Source organism: Protopterus annectens, chromosome 4.part0 (genome assembly GCF_019279795.1).
Source record: "Protopterus annectens isolate FY-2018-M chromosome 4.part0, PAN1.0, whole genome shotgun sequence".
NCBI classification, from domain to species: domain Eukaryota; kingdom Metazoa; phylum Chordata; order Ceratodontiformes; family Protopteridae; genus Protopterus; species Protopterus annectens.
This window is the reverse complement of record NC_056733.1, coordinates 615,527,428-615,550,244: the sequence shown is the minus strand read 5'-3', so window position 1 is coordinate 615,550,244 and position 22,817 is coordinate 615,527,428. Positions and strand designations below refer to the sequence as shown.

The following is a 22,817-nucleotide window of genomic DNA, read 5'->3' as shown; positions in this document are numbered from 1 at the left end:
CAGTCTGTGATGTATATATACACAGTGGTCAACCCAACTAATGCAGTCATCTTCATCAGGGCTGTTTGCAAATCAGAAGAGCACATATATACTGTTTTCATCTCATACTAGACTACATCAGTATTAAACCAAAGCTGCTAGCAGCACACATTTTCATACCTAACCTCAAATATAACTACCTTAAATAAATTACTATAAAATGTACCCAATCTCTTAAAATACATTTACCTGATAAGAACATTTTAGTCTAGAAATACAATTTGGTGTGAAAGAGTGTGTGCAAATACAGCAATACACTGAATAAGGCAGTTAAGGAGGGTGGGACTGAGAAGTGATAGTTCATTTGCCCAGTTGGGAGGTGACAGACTGCTGGACTGCTGCATTACTCTCAGATAGCAAGGACTGGGCACACAATAGTGGCAGCAGGAAGGGCGTGTTCATACACCAGAAGTGCATGTGAGGAAGCACACAAGGCCAAGGGCAGTACTGTGGGGCATATGGTATACCTTCATCCAGACTAATGGGAGGATGGAGGGAAGGAGGGAGTTAAAACATGTAAAAATCCCTGATGGCCACTTGGATGATGACCGTCCACTGATTCTCACCCAAGGTACAATAAATGGCTGACTGAATACAGCATGGGTGATGGCTGGCAAGCCCAAAAGAATACAATGCATTAAAAAAACATGTATACCTATTACTTAGATTTTGTTTATTAATAAAGTATTATTTTCTGATACAGAAAGCATGACTCTAATATATATATATATATATATATATATATATATATATATATATATATATATATATATATATATATATATATATATATATATACACACACACATATACAGAACAGTTGCGTAAAATCTTATAACAATAGATGTCCTTCTCTTCACTGTTGCTGTATTCATAACATGAGGAGCTCCCCACTGTAGGCAACCAGACGTCGGCCAGTATACAAAAGACTTTCGCACATAGACTGCGATCGGACGTTGGTCATAAAAGTGATGTACACATGCACCATCCTCAGAACTGACTGCCCCAAGAGGAATGCTTAAGGAAATAGGGTAAGAATCATCCAAGAAGAAGCAAAGCCAAGGGGGAGGGAAGGAAGGAGGGATAGGAATACTGCAACAGAAAAGAGAAGGATATCTATCATTATTGTAAGATTTTACACAACTATTTTATATCCTTCTATTCATCTGCTGCAGTATTCATAACAAGTGGGACAATTCCCCCCACCCCTCTTTACTCTGGCTAACAAAGTTCGCAGATGACTGCACACTGGAAGCCATTATTGAATCCCCAAATGATGTGGATATTCTACAAAAGGGCCTTACAGAAACAGATGCTTGGTGCCAGAGCCATGGGCTCAAGCTTAACGCCAAGAAATGTATAGTTATCCCCTTTGGGAAAAAACATGTACCCATAAATTACCACATAGGTAGCAGTATACTAAACACTGAAAGTGTGATGAGAGACTTAGGGACACAGGTGGACAGTGGTCTCATCTTTGATAACCACATTGCCACAACACTCAGGAAATCCTTCTTTGTGGCACACCTCATCACTAAGGGCTTTTCATCCAGACAAAAGGAGGTCATTGTCCCACTGTACTCATCCCTCAATAGACCCATTACAGAGTACAACGCCCCATTTGGTATGTACCTCACAAGACACCTGCAACAACTGGAAAGGCCGCAGAAATACCTCACTGAAAGAATCACAGGCCTAAAGCAGATGACCTATGCTGACCGTTTAAAAAAACTCCAGCTATACTCTGTGGCATATCGTCTACTCAGAGGCGATCTCTGCTTAACATACAAGGCCGTGTCAAACCCTGAGCTGTTGGACACGCTCCACTTAAAGAAATCCCAATCCCTCAGAGCCACACGCTCCAGGGATCTAAACCTTGTCATCACAATGAACAAAACATGCTGGAGGGATAGGTTCCTGACACAGAGACTCCCCATACTCTGGAATAGACTGCCCATACATGTCAAGCAGAGCACCTCCTTGGCCCTCTTCAAAAGAAACCTTGACGATTGGATGGGAGATAGGAAATTCACCCCGGGGATCACGTTAGTCGCCCTGCTAGACAGGGGTCCAGGGAAGTAAATATTGTGGGAAGATATATCCAGGGAATTGTTATGGCTAGGCTTGTATAGGCCCTAGTGCCAATAGCCTAGTACCAACCTATGACCCTATAAAACTTAGAGCTTTTTTTTTAGGCTTACTGATGAACCACATTCCAATTGCCATATGATAGTTAACTGCTGCTCTTCTGTTACTTATACTCTGTAAACAGCAACACTATCATGTTTTTATTACCTTCTAGCTCCATTTTCTGTAATATTACGAAATGCTTATGTGAATCTAAGTCTGACTTTCTCTAAACATACATCTGCTGTTCATTCTGCCATTATATCATGTATACACTTAAAAATGCCCCAGAAATGGAAAGAAATGAAACTAAAAAGCAGAATTCCACCAGGTAGCTCAGAAAGAATCCACCAACAATTTGAGATAAGCCAGAATTTTAGTGTAAAAACTTTTTATTCACTTTTGTCTTACCACATGTCTTCCCTGGTGTAACGAAAGCAAATAAAACATTTTTATGCTAAAGTTCTGTCTTATTTCGAATTTTTGGTGGATTCTTTCTGAGCTACCTGGTGGATTTCTGTTTTTTTTTTATCTTGTATATACTTTTCATGTAAATTTGTTACTGTCAATTTGTGCAGCGATAAAAATAAGTTATGTACTCACCATAACGTTCCATGTTTGCAGTCCATCTCGCCCTTCATACTTATTAATAGGATCGGAGCCGATCCTCGGCTCCGACTCTGCCTATTTACATGCTTGAAGTCTTCTAGTTGGCTCGTGGCTAGGTAGGTATCCCATGGTGCACCAGTACAATCCCCAGATCTTGTTTGCTGCTAACTAGGAGAAATAATAACAAACATACAGAAAGAAGCCAATAATAAAAGATCTCCAGTGAATAATGATAACAATATTGTTCTGTCTCCAGGTACTTCCAGGATGGGGGTAGGAGGGTGGGTTCGTAAGAATGAAGGGCGAAATGGACTACAAATATGGAACGTTATGGTGAGTACATAACTTTTTTATGTTCTGTAGTCCTAGCTCGCCTTCATTCTTACTGATGGGACAGCTCACCTAGCACCTTATTCTTGGGTGGCTCAAGGAAAAATACTCGAGTACCATGGAACCTAAGGATGCTCTACCCCTGGAGGTTAAATCCAATTTGTAATGAGTAATAAATGTGTGAGGGGCAGTCCAAGTTGCTGCTGCACAGATATTATCAAGTGGGACCCTGGCTTGAAAGGCTGCAGAGGTAGACTGAGATCTTGTAGAATAAGCCTTGATTTTGAAAGGTAAAGTCCTACCCTCAGAGGTATAAATGTAAGCTATACAGCTAGATATCCAATTTGAGAGGGTCACTTTGGAAACTGGTAAACCTGAACTGGATTCAGAGAAGGAAATAAATAATTAATCTGACTTCCTGAATTCCTTAGTCCGGTGCAAATAAAAACGTAATTGTCTATGAACATCAAACTGATGAAACCTGTACTCTGCTGCATTGGAATGATTTGGGAAGAACACCGGAAGTTCTATGGATTGATTCAAAGTGCTATGAGAACAGACCTTGAAGACAAAGGATAGATTACTACAAAGAGATACTCTGTCTTTGTGAAAAATCAGATAAGGGGGTTTTACAGATAGTGCTTGTAACTCTGACACCCTTCCTGGCAGATGTGATAGCGACCAGAAACAAAAGTCTTCCAAGACAGAAATTTCAAAGGTGAAGAATAAGAAGGCTCAAAGGGTGGAGACGTCAATTTGGAAAGCACGAAATTCAAATCCCATGAAACAACAGGTTCTTGAAATGGTGGTCTTAACACTTTGAGGAAGGTTTTGCACAGCCTATGTGAAATCAAATTAGAATCTTGTACGCCTAGATGAAAATTAGAAATTGCTGCCAATTGAACCCTGATTGAGCTGCAGATCCCTGGTGGAAAAGCTCTGACAGGAAATCCAAAACCACCAGAATGGAGGCGGTATAACAGTCAACATTCTTTTTCTCAGCCCAGATAGAGAATCTCCTCCATCTACTAGAATATAGTCTCCTAGTGGAGGGTTTATGAGAGGACGTTAGGATAGGAGTCACAGAGGGTGAGAAGTCGTGAAGCCTGACTAGGGATGGAACTGGAGCAGCCAAGCTGTCAAACTGAGGGTGTGTAATGTGGGGTGAAGTGAGCCTGACGTGTGTCAAGAGAGCTGGCTCTGGGTCCAGAATCCAAGGATCGTCTAGGAGAAGAGGCCCGAGAAAGGGGAACCAAACCAGACGAGGCCAGTAAGGAGCAATGAGGATCAGTTTGCTTCCCGGCTGTTTCGCTTTCTGAATAACCTTGGGTATGAGAGGAAAAGGAGGAAAAGCATAAAGAAGATCCAGGGGCCAATCGTGAACAAGTGCGTCTCTCGGTTACTCCCCCAGAGGAGGGATGAGGGAGCAATAGCTGCTGCATTTGGCACTGATCAGGCTGGCAAAGAGATTGTAGCAAGGCTGTCCCTACCAGCAGAAAATCTGCTCCGCTATTTCCTGTTTCAGAGACCACTCATGAGGCATCAAGATTGCCCGGCTGAGCTTGTCAGCTATTACGTTGGTTGTCCCTGGAATGTGCGTTGCCAAAAGAAAATGCAAGGAAGATATCGCCCACTTCCAAACCCGAATGGCCTCTCGACAAAGTGGGTATGATCTGGTTCTGACTTGTTTGTTGATATACCATACTACCGACATGTCTGATTGTATCGCAAGTGTCCCAAGAGGCAGAAGGTCGTGAAGTGCTTGCAACGCCAGGAGCACCGCCCTCATCTCTAGAACGTTGATATGCAGGTGAGCCTCGTGATCTTGCCATGTGCCTTGGATAGTCCTGCCTAGATAATGCACCCCCCCCCATGAAGCATCCGTGGTTACAGAGGCAACGGGTTAGCGAGGGACAAATGAAGTGCCCATGGTTAACTGGTTGGGTTGAGTCCACCAAATGAGGTCCTTCTTGCAAGAGTCTGTCAGCAATATGTGATGAGATAATGGTAGGTGTTGAAAGGACCACTGGGACGATAGCAGCCACTGAAGAACCCTCATGTGTAGTCTGGCTAGCGGGACTAGTAGTATGTTGGAAGCCATGGTCCCTAGAAGCTTCAGAATAGTCTTGGCCTTGACTTTTCATAGGGGGAGAAGAAGCTGAATTTGAAGAACCAGATTCTGTGCACTTTCTACTGACAGACGAGCCAACATGTCTACTGTGTCTATCTCTGCACCTATAAAATTCACAAATTGAGAGGGCAATAAGGCAGATTTTTCCTAACTGATAGAAATCCCCAACTGGGCACAAAGTTGAATGGTAGCATCCCTGGTATGAAGAAGTAGATGCCTGGTGGGGACGTTCAGGAGCCAGTCGTCCAGATACTGAAACACCTGGAATCCTCGGCGTCTCAGGTGAGCTGTCACTACTGCCATACACTTGGTGAATACCCTGGGGGCTGTGGTGAGACCAAAGGGCAAAGCACGAAACTGGCAATGACTGGTTCCTAGCCGGTAGCGTAGATGACTCCTCAACGCCCTGTCCATTTTTATGTGATAGTAAGCGTCTTGGAGGTCTACTGAGTACATCCAAATGTCTTTCCCTAGTAACAGGAGAATAGACTGCAGTGTCACCATCCGGAACTTGTACTTCTTTACTTCTTTACTGATTTGTTTAATCTACTGAGGTCCAAGATGGGCCTCCAGTCCCCTGTATGTTTTGGCACTAAAAAGAATCTGGAGTAAGTTCCGGATCCTATTTGGTCTGCAGGGACGGATTGGATGACTCTTTTTGCCAGCAACGTGTTGACCTCCACAGCTGCCTGATCCCTGTGATTGGGAGGAACATCCGGGATACTCTTGGGAACATAGGGTGGCAAAGAAAAAGGTTATGACATAACCTCTGGTAATAATTCTTTGTACCCATTTGTCTTGAGTGATACTTAGCCAGGCTTCTGGATACAAAGAAATGTGACCTCCCGACCGGCTCCAGAGAAGCACAGTTGGGGCCCACATCAGGAGCGCCCGTAAGGCCGGCCCCAAAACGAATTGTGGCCTCCATGGTTTTGCACTCCGCCTCTGCCTCTAGGGTAACATCTACCATTTCCTCCTCTTCCTCTACCTCTGAAGAAGGAGTCACCCTGTGCATCTGGGAAAAACCTCTGGGATTTCTTGAACCACATTTTACCACCTTTCTGACCCTTAGGGTATGGTCTATAGGGGACAGTAAAACGTACTCCTACGGCAGAGTGCGTTTTTCCCTCTTGCTTGCACCAGATGAGTGTGTCCTTTACCTTGGGTCCAAACAATGAAGAACCGAAGGGGGCATTGGTAAAGGTAGACTTGAATGGTTCTGCAAAATTACACAAACGCATCCAAGAATGACGTCTTATGGAAATTCCTCAACCCACTGCTCTACTCGCTCCATCAACTGCATACGAGATAAGCCTCATGGACAGGTTGACTATGAGTTCTAGGTGGATAACTGGGCAGACACCTTGTCAGGGACTTCCTCAGTACATGTACCTTGTAGCGAATCTCTTAACTCCTTAAGGAGATCTCTCTGAAGCCTCGTGAAGTGTGTAAGGTAGTTCAGCGATCTAAGAGTAAATGCCGCTGACGAGAAGATACGCTTCCCGTATCTGTCTATCGTTCGAGACTCCTTATTCGGCAGATGAACAGATGAAGAAGTTTCTGCTAGCTCCTTCTTAGTGGCCGCCGCCACCACCATGGCATCTACGGGAACACCTTTAGACAAACATTCCTTTTCCCTGGACACAGAAAAAAACTTATTTGGTCTCCTGGGGACTAGCTCCACGGCATAAGGAGTATCCCCAGACCTTCCGACTAACTAGCTCCATCAGTTTGTCAAAGGGTGGAGACACCCAAGAGGCTGAAGGTTGAGACCCGAAAGCCTTTGGGTACACTGACTCCTCATCAGAAGGGGTGACAGTGGGCCAGCCACACCTCTGCTTAAGGATTTCCAGGATGTCTATGAAGGAGACATCATCAGAGGATGACTTGGGGGACCCTTCTGACTCCTCGAGGTCAGTGTCCGAGGTAAGTGACTCACCCTGGGAGTCTACATGCTTCTTCTTGCATGTTCTCTTCTGTGGGGGCTCCTCGGAAGGATATTCCAGGGAGGTCTCGGAAGAGTGGGGGGCCACCAGCCAGTGGCTCCTGAAGCTGCGGGTCTCTGCGGTCCAGAAAGAGAGAGAGTAGGAGCTGAGACAGAAGTAGGTGTCCTGGGGGGAGAGGGGACAGTGTCAATACCCTGGTAGGAGCTGATGATCGGGACAGCACACTCTTCATCATCTCGAATGCCGACCTCTCTGGCTCCGAAGACCTCCTCGGCTCTGAGGAGACTGAGGATGCCATCGGTTCCAGAGCCATCGGCTCCGAGATAGACATAGGGTCAGAGCTCCCCCTCGCCGACACGCCGAGAGGAAGGCTAGGAACCAAAGAGGTTCGTTTCCAGGCATCCCTGTCGGGGCCGACTGGGGAGCTTCGGCTCCTAGACACCATGGCCGGCACCGAGAGTGTCAGAGTGGAACTCTGCTCTGAAATAAACTCAGAGGGAGCTGGAACAGAGGGTTCCACCAGCGGTACCAAACACTCCAACTCTGAAAGACCAGCATGGCTCGGAGGAGGAATCACCGAAGGGGGGATGGACTCAAGTGGCCCCAGAACCGACTGGGTCAGAGCCAACAACTTAGGTAAGGCAGATGACTTCAGAAGTCTCAGCACTACCCTCTCACCATCTTCTTCCGATAAACTCCTGAAAGACCTGGAGGACAAAGTAGGAGAACAGGATCTCTGCAGTATGGGTGACTTTAATATAGGAGAGACCGATAAAGGGTGTCTAGACCGGCTCCGTTGAATACTCTCAGTGGTCTGCTCCGAACTACTTGGTGCCGACCCTGTAACCACAGTAGTAAAACTCTTAATTGGCTCCAAACTCAGTGGGGCTGATGAGACAGTAATTTTATCAGACTTAGTAATTTTAAGATGCAGCTCCGAGACACCAGCCAGTGCCGGGGAGGGCCTCTTAGAGGATTTGGACTTTTCCTTTTTAGATCCCGGCGATCTAGCAGAGGAAGAAGAGCTAGCTAGATCTTCCTCAAAAGAAGGCTTTAGGAGACCTTTTAGAATGAGCTTACTTTTTCTTTCTTGCAACACCCTAGCACTAAAAGAGTGGCAAAATAAGCACGTTTCCTGTAAATGGATGGCTCCAAGACAGTAAATGCAGTTACTGTGGCCATCCGTTATGGACATCTCCTGTGAGCATTTTATGCATTTTTTAAAGCCAGATGGCTTATGGTCCTTGCCTTCCTTAGATATCTCACAGAAGATGAACGAACATACACACACACATACACACACACACACACACACACACACACACAGGAAAGAAAATGGGAGGACTAGGTCCGCTAACTTAAATGGGCCTAGCCCTACAGGAACCGGTAAAGAAACACCACGAGGACTAGGTCCTCTAACTTAAATGGGCTTAGCCCGAGTAGGAAAGAAAGGGAAAACTACGTCCTCTAACTAAAATGGACCTAGGGGGTACAGAAACAAGTAGAGAGACTCACACACATAACAGAACAGGAATACAGTTCTAATTTGTGGAAAACACAAAGAACAAGGTCAACAGAACCTCGTTCTGTCTGCAACACTAATAACAGGAAAAATCAGCAAGCGGAAAGCTCCACAAAACAATTATTACTTAAGTATTTAAACAAGCACACACAGCCTAAACTAAGTGCAAAAGGCACCTACAACTACTAATATCAAAAGTATGAAAACAGTAATAAAGGAGTCTATATATATATCTATATATCTATATATATATCTATATATATATATCTATATATATATATCTATATATATATATATATATATATATATATATCAACCAAGTGAAAACTGGCACACAGGATACCAAGTACTATAAGGCCAACAGCCAACTGTACTTAAAGAAACTGCACACAAAAGGCAGTCTAATAAATGCTAACTATTCTTACTGCAAACACTACACTAACTACAGCTATACAATACTATACAACACTATCAAAAAGTGAAATAGAAGATTTATCCAAATATTTGAACAAAATGTGTAAGACTTAGCCACGGCCAAGAAGAAGCACATCCGAACTCGTCGACGTGGCAAACGAGATCTGGGGATTGTATTGGTGCACCATGGGATACCTACCTAGCCACAAGCCAACTAGAAGACTTCGAGCTTGTAAATAAGATGAGTTGGAGCCGTGGATCGGCTCTGATCCCAGCAGTAAGAATGAAGGTGAGATAGGACTATAGAACATCTGTAATTTTCTTTCTTTTTTTTTGAATGTATGCATGTTAATTTCTGGCTTGTTTTTCTGGAGCATTTCTCCTCAGGTCTCCACTGAAAATGGGCCTTTATCTCAGCTGGACTAACCCGGTTAACAAAAAACAAAGCTCATGAAGTAAGGGAGGAGACAACAGCTGAGGAGCTTTCCAGAAGCCCTACAGTAAGACTCTGGGAAATCGTGCTCTAGATTTAGAAATTACATCTAATTTACAGTGTTTGATGAAGGTACAGGCTGAGGTCCGTGTAGCTGCTTCAAGAATTGAGTTAGTGTCCAACCCCTTGAAAAAAGCCCCAGCTGAGGCAACAGCCCTGGTGGAATGAGCCCTAATAGGGGAATGAACAGTCATACCATGGTGAGTTTAGCAGAAGGAAATAGTCTTGGAAATCCAGCAGGAAGTAGTCTGCTTGGACACAGCTCACCCCAAAGCCCTGGGGTGGTAAGAAACAAAAAGCGGATCTGACTTTTCTAACAGCCTTGGTTTTATCCAAATAAAATCTAAACTGCCTGTGGACATCTAAGGTATGGAGGACCTTCTCACTAGAGTTCTGGTGAGAACAGAAAAAGGTGGGCAAGTGCATGGATTGATTTAGACATAGGTCATGGACTACCTTGGACATAAATGAGGAGTTTGTGTGCAGGGACACCCTGTCTTTGTGGAAGACTAGAAAAGGTGGAGATACCAAAAGGGCCTGTAACTCACACACTCGTCTGGCTGAAGTTAAGGCTAGGAATAACACAGTTTTCCAGGAACAGTGTTGAAGAGAAGCTGAGGAAGCTGGCTCGAAGGGTGGGAGAGTCAGCTTCTCCAAAACAAAGTTAAGGACCCAGGGCATCGGAACAGGTTTCCTCGGAGGCCTAATGTGTAGGACACCTTTAAGAAATTGTTTTGCCTTAAATCTGCTAGCTAAAGGAAGAGACAGAGGCAGACATGCAGATATGTTTGACATATGAGGTTTTACTGAAGAGTACACCAAACCAGCATTGAGCAATTCACACAAAAAAGTCAAAACCAGGGGGTTTCTACTGGTAATGGGTCCTGATTTCATTTCAGACACCAGATTAAAATTGTCTTCCATGCCAAGTATGATTTTCTGGTATTTGGTTTCCTGGCCTCCTGCAGGACTGTGAGCACATCCTCAGAGAAAAGGTGCTGGAAAGGGATTAGTACCCTATCACCCACAGGGTTAGCTGAAGAGTCTCCAAGTGGGGATGGATGAGGTTCCCTTTGTCTTGAGTGAGGCGGTCCACTTTGCGAGGTAACTTGTGGTGACTACCCTTGGCTAAATGCAGGAGGAGAGGGAACCAATGCCATGTTAGCCAAAAGGGAGTCACCAGTAAGATTTGTAGTTTGTCCTGCTGAATTCTGTACAGGACGTTTGGTATGAGGGAAAGGGGAGGGAATGCATGCATACAGAAACAGCCCCTTCCAAGAGAAAGAAAAAGGTAGCCATTTTCCGGACCAGAGGATGGGGCGCTCTGGCACAAAACTGCGGAAGCTGTCTGTTCATGGGGTAGGCAAGAAAGGTCTGTTTGAAGAATACCTTATTGCTGGACAATGTCTAGAAACACCTCCCTTTGGAGCATCCATTCGTGGGATGGTGTTTGGCACCTGCTCAGGTAATCTGCCATACAATTTTGACAAGACAGGATGTACACTGCCTGAAGGCTTACCTGAATTTTACTGCCAGCTCCCAAGACTGAAGAGCCAGTCTGCACAACAGATAGGATTTGGTCCTCCCTGTTAGTTCACATACTAGAGGACTATCATATTGTTTGTGAACAGCTTTAGAGGTCCTGGCTGGAGTAAGGGGTGAAAAGTTTGCATGGTCAATAGCAGCGCCCTCATCTCCCTTACTCTGATGTTTCTTCAATTGAGAGGGAGACCAGGTGCCTTACACTTTCAGGTGGCTGAAGTTTGCTCCCCAAAATACGTTTGAGCTGTCTGTACAGATCTCTTGACAAGGGGCAGGAGGATGTAAGGGTAGTCCTGGGTTGAGTGGCACATGATGTATCCACCAATGAAGTTCCCTCTTCAGACAGGGGATGAGGAGAATGGAGAATTCTAACTGGTGCTGGTGTTGCATCCAAACTGATTTTAGATACCATTGCCATTTTCTCATGAGGAGTTTGGCTAAGAGGAGCATAGGAATGGTGTGTGCCATGAAGCCCAAGATCTTGAGGAACTCTCTGGCTGTTAGGTGGTAAACCAGCAGAATGCTTTTGAAGTAAGAGGTGTGGTCCTGTACCTTATATGGGAGAAGAGAGACCCTAATAAGATCTGTTTGTATCCTGCACCCCAGGAAAATGTGATCTTCTGAAGGGGTAAGAACTTATTTTTGTAAGTTTATGGTGAGCCCCAGGTTTTGTAGAATATTGATGGTAAAGGCAATATTTTGTTCAAACACCTCTATAGAGGGAGGTAGAAGGAGAAGGTCATCCAAATACAGAAAAAAATGTATATTCCCTGAAGTGTGCAGTGGGCAATCACAGGAGCAAGGCATTTGATGAAGACTCTGGGTGAAGTAGAAAGTCTAAAGGGCAAGGCACAACATTGAAAATGGCATGATGATACAGAGAAGCGTAAAAACTTTCTCTAGTTGGAATGGATGGGAATGTGCAGATATGCAACTTTGATATCCATGGTAATCATGATGGCTTAGGGCAGAATGAGTGGAAACAGAGTCTGGAGGGTTAGCATGCAGAAAGGGGGTACTTTAGAAAGATATTGAGATGGGACAGATCGAGGATGGGTCTCCAAGTACCTTCTTTCCTAGGCACAAGGAACAAACTGGAATAAAATCCTTTGACTGTTGTTTTCTAGGGACACTCAGAATGGTTCCTTGGTTCAATAATTCTAAGAGAACTTATGGAAAAAAGGCAAGCTGTTCCCTCGAAGGTTGAGGGATGCCCCTGAAGGAGGGTAGTTGATCCCACACTATGAAGTACCCTTTTTGTACAACTGAGAGGACTCAGGCATCTTGAGTTATGCTTTCCCAGGCTGGCAGGGATAGGGGTAGGTGCTGGGAAAGTGGGATGTGGGCAGGAGGGGGAAAGCAGTCAAAAAGAGGATGGCTCATCTGGAAAGGGCCTATTAGATTGCGGGGCTACCAGTGGGGCCCTAAGCTGTTGTGGTTTCCTGTCACCCTTTTTTGTTCTGGGTTGTGTGTCACGGCAATGTCTACACACAAATACAGGCTTTGCAGGGTAATTTCTTTGGAACTTGGGTACAGGGAAAACAAAAATAAATATATGTTTCAATTCCTGCAGTTCCTTACCCCTTTTCCTGCAATGATTTGAACAGGCTAGCAGCTGCAGGTCCAAACAAGGCAGAATTGTCCACAGGGGCATCCATACGTTTGTCTTTTATGTCCTCAGGTAAGGGCTGAATTCTTAGTCAAGAAAATATTCTTAATACTGATCCAGAGGCAGCTGCTCTGGTGCAAGCCTCTGCAGCATCACAGCTGCATTTTATGGAGTGGCATGCTACTTGAAAAGAAGCACCAAGCAAAGAAGTAGCCAAGATTCTATGTTTCTGAGTCAGGCAGGCCTGCAATTACCTGTAAAAGTTGGGACACAAGTTCCAATGCAAATTTGGTCATATGTGTTTGGTAATTTATGGCCCTGAATGGTGGCAGAAGTCTATACTTTTTTTTGCCTAGTCTAGCCAGGATCCTGCTATCCTTATTATTGGTCAGAAGGTAGGGGAGGGCAGCAGTTTTGACGGCTTACTAGAAGCTGCAGAAATTACATAACAGTCTGCAGAAGGACATCTGAAGAGAAACTCGCAGTCCTCTGGGACCTTGTAGATGTGGTTGGGCTTTTTGGGGGCAGGTGGCTGGGTATCTGGTGCTGTGAAGCTGAGGCAAAAGCATCGAGAAAGGTGGGAAATACAGGAGGGAGAGCTGATAGGCTTGGTGATTTTACCTGTAATAGTGATAGGCTTGGTGATTTCACCTGTAATAGGTCATAATACCTTTTTTTGTACTTAAGATACTTGGGTGCTATCCCATTTAAAGTGGTCTCTCATCTTAGCTAGGGTCTCTCCAAAGGACAGATCTACCAGTTGTAAGTCTGTGCCATTTCATTCCTCTTCAGGGAAGGCATATTCGGGGGGGGGGGGATCTGAGAACAGTAAGCCAGGGACCCATCCTCTGAAGATGGCTTTTCCTCAGATGTATCCTCTTCTCTAGTTCTTTTAAGTGGAGAAACAGTACTGGGGGGGGGGGGGGGGGGCTGTAAAACCTGGACATAAGGGCATTGAAAAAAAGGCCCTGAGTGAATTCCTGTCAATCGCTAGCAGGTTCTGCTGAAGGAGACATATGATTGTTTTTTTGTTTTTTTTTTTTTTTCCCGTACGGGTCTGCTTTATGTAGGGTTGGCCGGCCAGACATAGACCTACATTTGATCAGATTGGAATCGATCTCTTCCCTAACAAGGATTGGTGGAATCCCCTTACGGCCTTCTGTAATCATGAGCCATGGTTCCCCTCGGACATCTGACACGGATGCCTGCTGGGCCTCTGTGGACGTCCTAATGCTCGAATCCATGGCGGCCTGGACATCAGGCTCAGCTCCCAGATCTGGCTGAGAACCAGGCATGTCTCTGGGCTGTCCTCCACTTCCAAGAGAGATGTTGCTTTTTGGCCTTCAGTGTCAAAGTCGACTCGGCTTCAGGCCCTGAGGATCCCCTCCACTGTGCTTTTTGATAGCAGCTTTAAGTGCTGATTCCCAAGGTAGACAGCTAGGGAGGATAATCTACTCCTTAAACTCTTTGGGACAAACACCTGACAAACAGAGCAGTTTTTGGTCATGGTTTAGGCCTAAGCAGAACAGGCAGTGGAGGTGGCTACCCTTGTGTGGAATTTTTCATCCACAATGACAGTGGCCCCTCGTGGATAACATGAACCCTAACTAAAGACAGTAGTAAAAGTCAAAGCATTCCCCAACGGGGCACTTTTCTGAATTTAGAAGAATCGCAGATGACTAGGAGTCAGCATATGTTGGAATCTGGTGCCTGAGAAGCTCTGAGGATGGTATGCGCGTACGTCACTTTTTTGGCCGACATACGATTGCAGCCTGTGTATGACGTACCACACACCCAACAGTAGTGAAGCCTTTTGTATACTGGCCGATGCCGGATTGCCTACGGAGGGGAACTCCCCCATGTCATGAATACTGCAACAGATGAATAGAAGGATACCTGTACTTTTGTGTATATATATATATATATAGATATATAGATCTATATATATATATATATATATATATATATATATATATATATATATATATATACATATATATGTGTGTGTGTGGTGTGTGTTTATGTGTGTGTGTGTATATATATATATATATATATATATATATATATATATATATATATATATATATATATATACACACACACACAAACACACACACACACACACACACACACACACACACACACACACACACACACACACACACGGGAAAGGCTGGCACCAGTTTACTAGCTAGCCCCCCTTCTGCCCAGACCATAAGGTAGTTAGCACTGCCACCAGAACCCCTACTTATCAGCTACTATAAGGCCCTTCCCAAAGGGTGACCAATTCCACTGACTAATGTTACTGTTATCCAAACTGTAAGTATGACCAAACTTTTAAGGCTATTCTAGAGTGGCGTATAGAGTGTTACCAAATACATGCAAGTACTCTAAGAGCTTAAATATCTCTACACAAAATCAGCCACCATTAACAGGCTTTAATATATTTAATAATAAATAATAAAAGCACAAGACAATACTCTTTTTAACTCAGCACAGTGACAGCAGAGATCGCAGTCACAGGAAATACTTTAAAATAACATAGTAGGACAGTTTCACATAAATATAGAAAACATTTGTACTAATCTTGCTATATTCCTATCTCTAAGAGAAACTATGTTCTAAATAACTTACTTACAGAGCAAAGCAAAGTGCTGGTGAGTTGTTAATACGTCCAGAACAAAATACAAAATGCACTCTTTCTCTCTGACATAGTTCTTAAATTAATAATACACATTACTGCCGAGTTAGCTAGATGACATCACTATTTGACACATGCATCTAGTTCCCAGGCTAATCAGATACCAACAGAATTTAACATGTCTCTGGTAAACACTCGTAAACTTCTTTATTTTCTCAGAGTTTGCAAGTAAACTCTGTATATTCTAACTTTTACTATGAAGCCATACATTTGCATTGGCATATAATTTATACACATTTCTGCTCGTTTCCAGTAGAGTGCACTGTGGTTACAACCTTGAAGCTCAGTACAGAACATATAGTTTTCTTACATTTTTAAGGCAAGCATACAAATCATATTACCATTCACAAATGACATAGAATTATTTACAAATTCTGTCTAGCTGGGCTGGCAGTGTCACAAATAGCAATATCACTTTGAACACCAAAACATTCAATACCATCAACAACATCAATTTGAAAGCCAATATGCTGGGGATTGGTGATTATTTCAAGTACATCTGGTAGTTTTGCATCAGTGCATTAGTTGCTAATGGATAGCAAATTTTTATAAAGTCGTTTCAATCAATGAAATAAAACAAAATACATTTCTTCTAGAAGAACTGACAATATTATGATTGGTCTGTCAATGGATCAAACTATTTCAGCTGAAGTTTACTACACATTGAGCATCTTTGGACTGGGTACCCTTTTTGATATTCATAAATACATAAAAATAAGATCAACCCCCATTTTAGTCCAACTGTACTGGTTTCTGCATCTAAAGCAAAACCCCTTTTCGCAAGTTCATATGTGTTTAATAGGCCAATGACCACAAAGGCCTTTTTAAGCCTAGCCATGCATCACAAATCTCTTAACAAGTTCTGACACCCATGATAAGTGTGAGCAGGGTTTGGGAGATGAGACATTTACAAGCACGGGCCTGGGAGACTAACCATTTACAGGTTGTGCCCATTAGAGACACAGTTGTCAAATCAGGGATAAAGTTCCTGTTCTTCATCCAACTGTCCAAGTTACACTTTTAGTGGGTCAGGAAGGAACTCTGTTTCACATGGATTGGAAGCCTGTTCTACAGATAGGGTAGTCTCTGGGATACATACCCCTCTCTCCAGCAGGTTCAATTTATATCACAGGTAAGTCTTTAGAAGGGGTAATTCTGGTGCTGTTTGTTTTGTGGATATGCAGGAGGTCCATCACCAGTGGGGTATGACAATGCCCTGTATGCCAGGCATAGTTCTCCCCTCAACAGCAAGTAGGAAACAGAATACAGGGATAGGGCCCTAAAGCAGTCTGCATAAGACATGTCACTTAAGCCCTGTATAAAACTTCTGGCACATAAACACATATTAGTAAATAGGTTCATAGGAAAGTACTAGCCTTGCCAATTTCCTTTCAAATGTAAGAATCAAACTGTGTACCTTATGTTTGTAAGGTAAACACCTTAACCATTACACTAACCCTCCAACTTCTATTTATAATAACTGGCAGCACATTACTGTTAAAGATAAGACTCAACATTTTTCTAACTTGCCTTTTGAAAATGCAGATACTAAAGAGATTGCAAGTATGGATGTTATCTCTTTGTTTACCCATCATTCCACAGGAACGAAAAGACAGTTCTGTAAAATCTTACCATAACCATACATGTCCTTGTCTATATGTTGCAATATTCATAACATGGGGGAGTCCACCGCCGGCTGACTTGAATGTCTGGCCAGTATACAAAAGCCTAAAGCTACTGTGAGGTACATGCGGTGTCGCACATAGAATTTGTCCAATGTTGGTCATAAAATGATGTTTGGTATAAAGCAGACAACGGCATGTACCAAGCCTCAGAACTTTTCTGCCACCAGTCAGAACTCCTTCTCTGGTTGTTTGCTCATCAGCGAAGTTGCGGATTCTGATCCAAAAAAGATATTATGACCTCCAACAGATGGACTCCCCATCTCCATCTGCATTTCCTCCTGTACTGCCAGCCTTTTTGAATGCATTGTCTGCAGCCTCTAAGCTTCCCGACTCCCAACCTCCTGCCCCTAAAATGCCAGACAGGTTTTACAAGGTACCAGAGGACTGCAAATTCCTGTTTAAATGGCCCTCTGCAGACGCAACAATTTCTGCGTCTGCTAAGCCCTTTAAGATGTCAACTTTTACTTCCCTTCTCCCCTCAGACAAGGAGAGTAAAGTTATGGACAGTTTGGGGAAGAATGTCTATACATCAGCCACTTTGGCCTTTAGACCCATAAATTAGCAAACCCATGTGGCCAAATATTCTTTAGCTCTTCTCTCTGATGCCATTAAGTTCATTTCAGAGCTTCAAGACTCTTCTAAGTCTCAGTTATCTTCCATTCTGAGTTCTTCTGCTTAAGTTACATGTCATTCAATTAAGTGTAGCTACCCTTTTTTGTTGCATTTTCCCTTCTAGGTCCCCAATATACATTCTAACTGTTGCAAATCAAATCCCAGTCCCCACCTATACGTAATATTCCCTGCTGAAAGCAGATTATTTCTCACCAATTTTTTTTTTCATTTCTATAACAGCAGTTTTAGGCGGAATATAAATACATGCCAGTATAATCTTCCTCCCTTGTCGGTATCCTCTTACTATTGCAAATTTACCATTAATTCTTTTTTTTCCCACCTTCTATCAATATTAGATCTCCTCTAGCAATTAGTACAAGTACTCCCCTTTTCCTCTGTCCCACATATTCTGCTGAATATCCATTCTAAAATCCTTTATTTATCAAAGTTTCATTTTCTATGTGTTTTCCTGTAACATGCTCTTTTAATATAATTCAATAGTATAGAAACAAAGTCCAAACCACCACACTGGTAATAAAATCAATTCTTTTTACTTCCAACCACAACAGATGAGCGCTTTCATCTAATAGATAGACTTCATCAGATCTGATGAAGTCTATCTATTAGACGAAAGCGCTCATCTGTTGTGGTTGGAAGTAAAAAGAATCGATTTTATTACCAGTGTGGTGGTTTGGACTTTGTTTCTTTACTACTTGGTTTGGTATCAGTTCCATTTTCAGTTAATATAATTCAATACCCTTATATTTTGTCTATACCTGTCAGGCCACTCAGGTTCCAAAATAATATTGATAGTGTAACCGTTATGATAAGATGTTATTATCCACCCCATTGTACAAGACAGCTTTTTAAATTTCTCTTTCCAGCTTTTGTGGTACATGCATCCACTAATGTTTGGAAGCTTGATCCTTTAAACAGTTGTTTCTTGTCATCTCCATATGAACCTATGTCATATTTTAAAAGACTTTGGGTTTAATGAAAGCCCTCAAACAAAAAAGTAAACACACCCCCAGAACCTGTTAACTTAAAGAAAACACACAAAACGATGTACATCTTCAACTAATGAAGTTTAACCCTCCTGACAGGAACAACTGTCCCAAACCAACAGCTGCACCCCACAGGCTTTAGCTAACCTAAATTTAAGGTTATTCATGCTAAGGCACATGTTACGGCCTGTGCTCCTCCTTACACTAATTGCTGTCTGTCCTTGTCTTTGTCTTTACTCCCCTCCCAGATGTGAAAAACAGCTTGTATGCTTTCAGAAAACATTAACCTTTAGCCTTAAGAAAAACGGCACTATATATCTTTAAATAAAACTAAATTATACACAGTTCTAGTAAATGCGTTAAAGTATTTAGGTAGCAGGAAAGCTGCTATCTCTTATTCACTTATAATAATTTCGAATTTTATATTTTTATTTTTTACTTAGCTGCTTGCCGCTGCGGTGTTGGTGCTGCGGTAGCATTGTCACCTCAGAGTTAGATGTTGCCCGTTTGTTTCTCAGTTAGAGCGAGTTCTGTGTGGCGACATGCGTGAATGGGCGTTCCTTCGTTGAAGGTTATGCGTTAGGCCCGGCAAGCCAGCACGTCAAAATCTACTGCCACTCATTAACGGACCGGAGTTCCGCTGCAGCAACCCCTAACCGGGAAAAGCCGAAAGAAACAAACAAACTTAGCTGCTTGCCATTGTACCTTTTAATTTTATGTTTCTCTCAGCAATGTCCAGAACTCTTGAGATTTACTGCCTGCACCTGTAATTCGCTTGTGTCCACGGAAACATAAGAACAGAATGTGCAGCTGCCCTCTGCTGCAGACTTCTGACTTCATACTGAACATTTATTTGCTAAAGGAATACTTTTTATTACATTTACGATATTCTCTTATTTTTAAAGCCCACATTCTTACACAAAACTTATTTTATTAAGCCACATGCTAATCCAGACATTTACTTATACAAAAGAAAAAATATCTAATTTCTACACATATTATAATCAGTGCACTTTTACACAAATTTCCCAATCCCAGCAGCCCAAGATTACAGCATATTAACTTAAACAAGCTTTAGTTCAGCCTTTCTTCTCTTTTTACATTGTAATGCTTTATTTCTTAAAAAGAAAAAAGTATCTTAGTATCTTTATCACATACAACAGTCACTAAAAACACCTTACTAAATAACATGCAATTTACATCATAAACTGTTTTATACAGATACTGTTAAGAACATTGTTTTCCTTGGGTCTATATTATATCATCGAATGCTTAAAAAAGCAAACGATGAATAATCGATCCCATGTAAGAGAAAGCTTACAATCTCAAAAGCTCAGAACAGCGAATTGAAAGAATACATAAGGGGGCTTCACCCCCCCACACACCCCCCTACTTAAATATACCAACTTCGAGATCACACTACAGTGCCGAAAACGGCAAAGTAATGGAAGCGGCCAAGCGAATTCACTTAAAAGCTGCGTCACTATTTTGTTTTTTCGTTGTTTTAATTTCGACCAAGACGCATTCGATAGAATGCGCCTTCGGTCATCTAATAGGAACCCTTTTCCTTACAGTTATTTTATTTTCCTTTTAGTGTCCTTCCAAACATTAAAAGGCATGAAATGGGGTATATGCTTTTCAGTCTCCCTCACACGTTTAACAAAGTCAAAAGTTTAATCATTCTCAGCCACTTTTTCTTGTAAAGCCATATTTCACAAATGTGATTAAATATGAGATTATAAAACATCATTCATTAATTTCAATGCTTACAGTCTTCATCCTGTTTATCTCCATCTCCCAACCCGAGGTGCTGGTTTAAGTACAAAGTATTCCTGATTCTTTTAGTTAACTCCTGTGCTTTTTTTTCTGTCTCTCAAGCATTTTCATTTGGAACACTGAAAAAGATTCCACTGGAAAAGTCTTTCTATGGGCTTTGTTATCAGATGAATGAGAAGCAAAATCCTATTCTGTTTAATGGCTCACTTTCTGCTGAAAAAACTTTTGTACTTTCTCCTTAGCCTATTCTGCATAAAAAGCGAGTTTGGTCCTCCAGGAAAAATATTCTGAAGACAGTTGGATACAGCAGGTTGAATCTCACACCAGTCTCTCAACATTCCTTGACTGCTGGGATAAATTTGCTCCTCTTTTGTCTGGTGTACAGTGAATAATCGTTTTCCACAAACACTCTGCTGTCTCTAATTTTAATACTTCTCCCTTCTGACACAGTTTTTTCAGGATCAACTCTTTTTGCTGGCACAATTGCATCTTTACTCATACAGGTCTTGGTTGCTTTCTCATGGCCAGGTTTGGAGCATATACATGCTGTGCCTTTTCAGTTAACAAATCCTACAGGATAGTAACAGTCCAGGTGCTTATTAGTGCCTTCATAAAATTAATACAGTCTATTCCTGCCAGCTTCTCTGGTACAGCAGAAAATCTCATTTTTTTTCTGTGTGTGCTCTGTCCTCTATCTAACTCTACCATTTTTTGAAACATCTCTTCTTGAAATAGTCTCATACTCAGCCAGCCTTTTCTTCATTTCAATCTCTGATTTTTGTAGTTTTATCAGTTCATTTGTAAAGTTTCTTCCATTTTCCAGCCTTTTGTTATTTGAGTTGATATACTCCTTCAGTGTTTCATTTATTTTAATCAGCTCTGAGCACATTTTTTTTTCTTTTAATTACTAGAAGCCATCTCTTGTACCAAAGCTGGAGCTTAAACTGCTTTTTGCTGAACAGCTACAAGATTCTTTCCAGTCAGTGTTTTCTTTTTACCTTTTCTAGTTGATTTTGTTCAGGTTCTTTAAGTTTCTTCTTTGTTGGCATCCAGGCAGTGTACTTACTAGCCAGTAACTGACTTTTACTAAAACTGTCACAATTATTAACCCTTATATCCGTTTCTTTCTTTTGTTTTTTTTTTTACACTGGAAGAGCTGAAATTAAGCTGTTTACCAGTGTGCAGCCATCTTGGAAGTTCTGACCAACTACCCTTTGCAGTTTTACTTTGCAGTTCTGAAGTCACTGTCTGTGATTTCCTTTTCTGTTACTCTGTCAAGAAGACACATCATTTGTTTGTTTGTTTTTCTGTTCCCCTAAATTCAATATCTTGTGCTTTTTTCCACCTTTTTTGTGCTCTGTCCTGCTGTGTTTCTCTGGCTTTCTTCCACCCTAGCACTGTGAATTTAACCCAAACATAGGATATACCAAGATTATCCTGTTAGAAATGACATACATTCTTGCAGTATTAATTGATATATGAAATAGCACTCCTTGTTGAGTCACAAACACCTTTCTGCCATCTCCCTGCAGATTAGTGGCTCCCTTCAGAGAGTCCTGGCTTTTGCAATTCCCTCTAAATCAAACACCTACATACTAATACAACATTTGTTTGCCATTAGATGCCAAATTTTAATTTTTCCTTGATTTGTAGGAAATGTGCTCACTAGTGACTGGTTGGAAAAGCACGTGACCACAGGGATAAGCATGTTTGTGTAATTGATGTGTGATGCCATGGCATGCAGAATCAGGAGTGTAAGCCTGTCTCTAAATGTACAAATATCTGGAAAAAGATGTGAGATCCTGACTGGTACACTGAAAGAACCCAACCCCTGACACAGCCACTTTTCACAGCCTACTGCACTTCACTCAGAGCTGCTTCTTCTTTCAGTATATGTGTTTCTACCTGAATAACATGAATCTGCTTCAATCCCGCCGTAAGTACTTTCAGGGAAGGAAAATGCAGCCTTGTCTAACACCTGGTTATAGCGTTGACTGATTTAATGTGGCTTTTCTGATATCCTTAATTACCATGAACAGTATAGGTACAGCTAGGATACAAGCACTGTTGTGTTTGTAACAACAGCATTACTTTTGTGCATGTTAACCTAAATATTATTACAATTATGGCATGAATGTATGATTTTTTGAGCTACATAAGCCAATTTTTTCTATGTCTAGTATTTACCTGTTTTTAATATAATTTTCAATCACACTGCCAGCCAAACATCAGGCCTTCACTGACTGAGACAATTCACTCACAAACTGATTATGGTGG

General features: G+C 42.2%; 1 protein-coding gene across 7 annotated transcripts in view; it reads right to left on the bottom strand.

Moving 5' to 3' along the window:
* RILPL1 (Rab interacting lysosomal protein like 1) overlaps positions 1–22,817 on the bottom strand; it is an 877,667-nt gene that overhangs the window by 639,743 nt on the left and 215,107 nt on the right. The gene's annotated exons all lie outside the window — the stretch shown is intronic.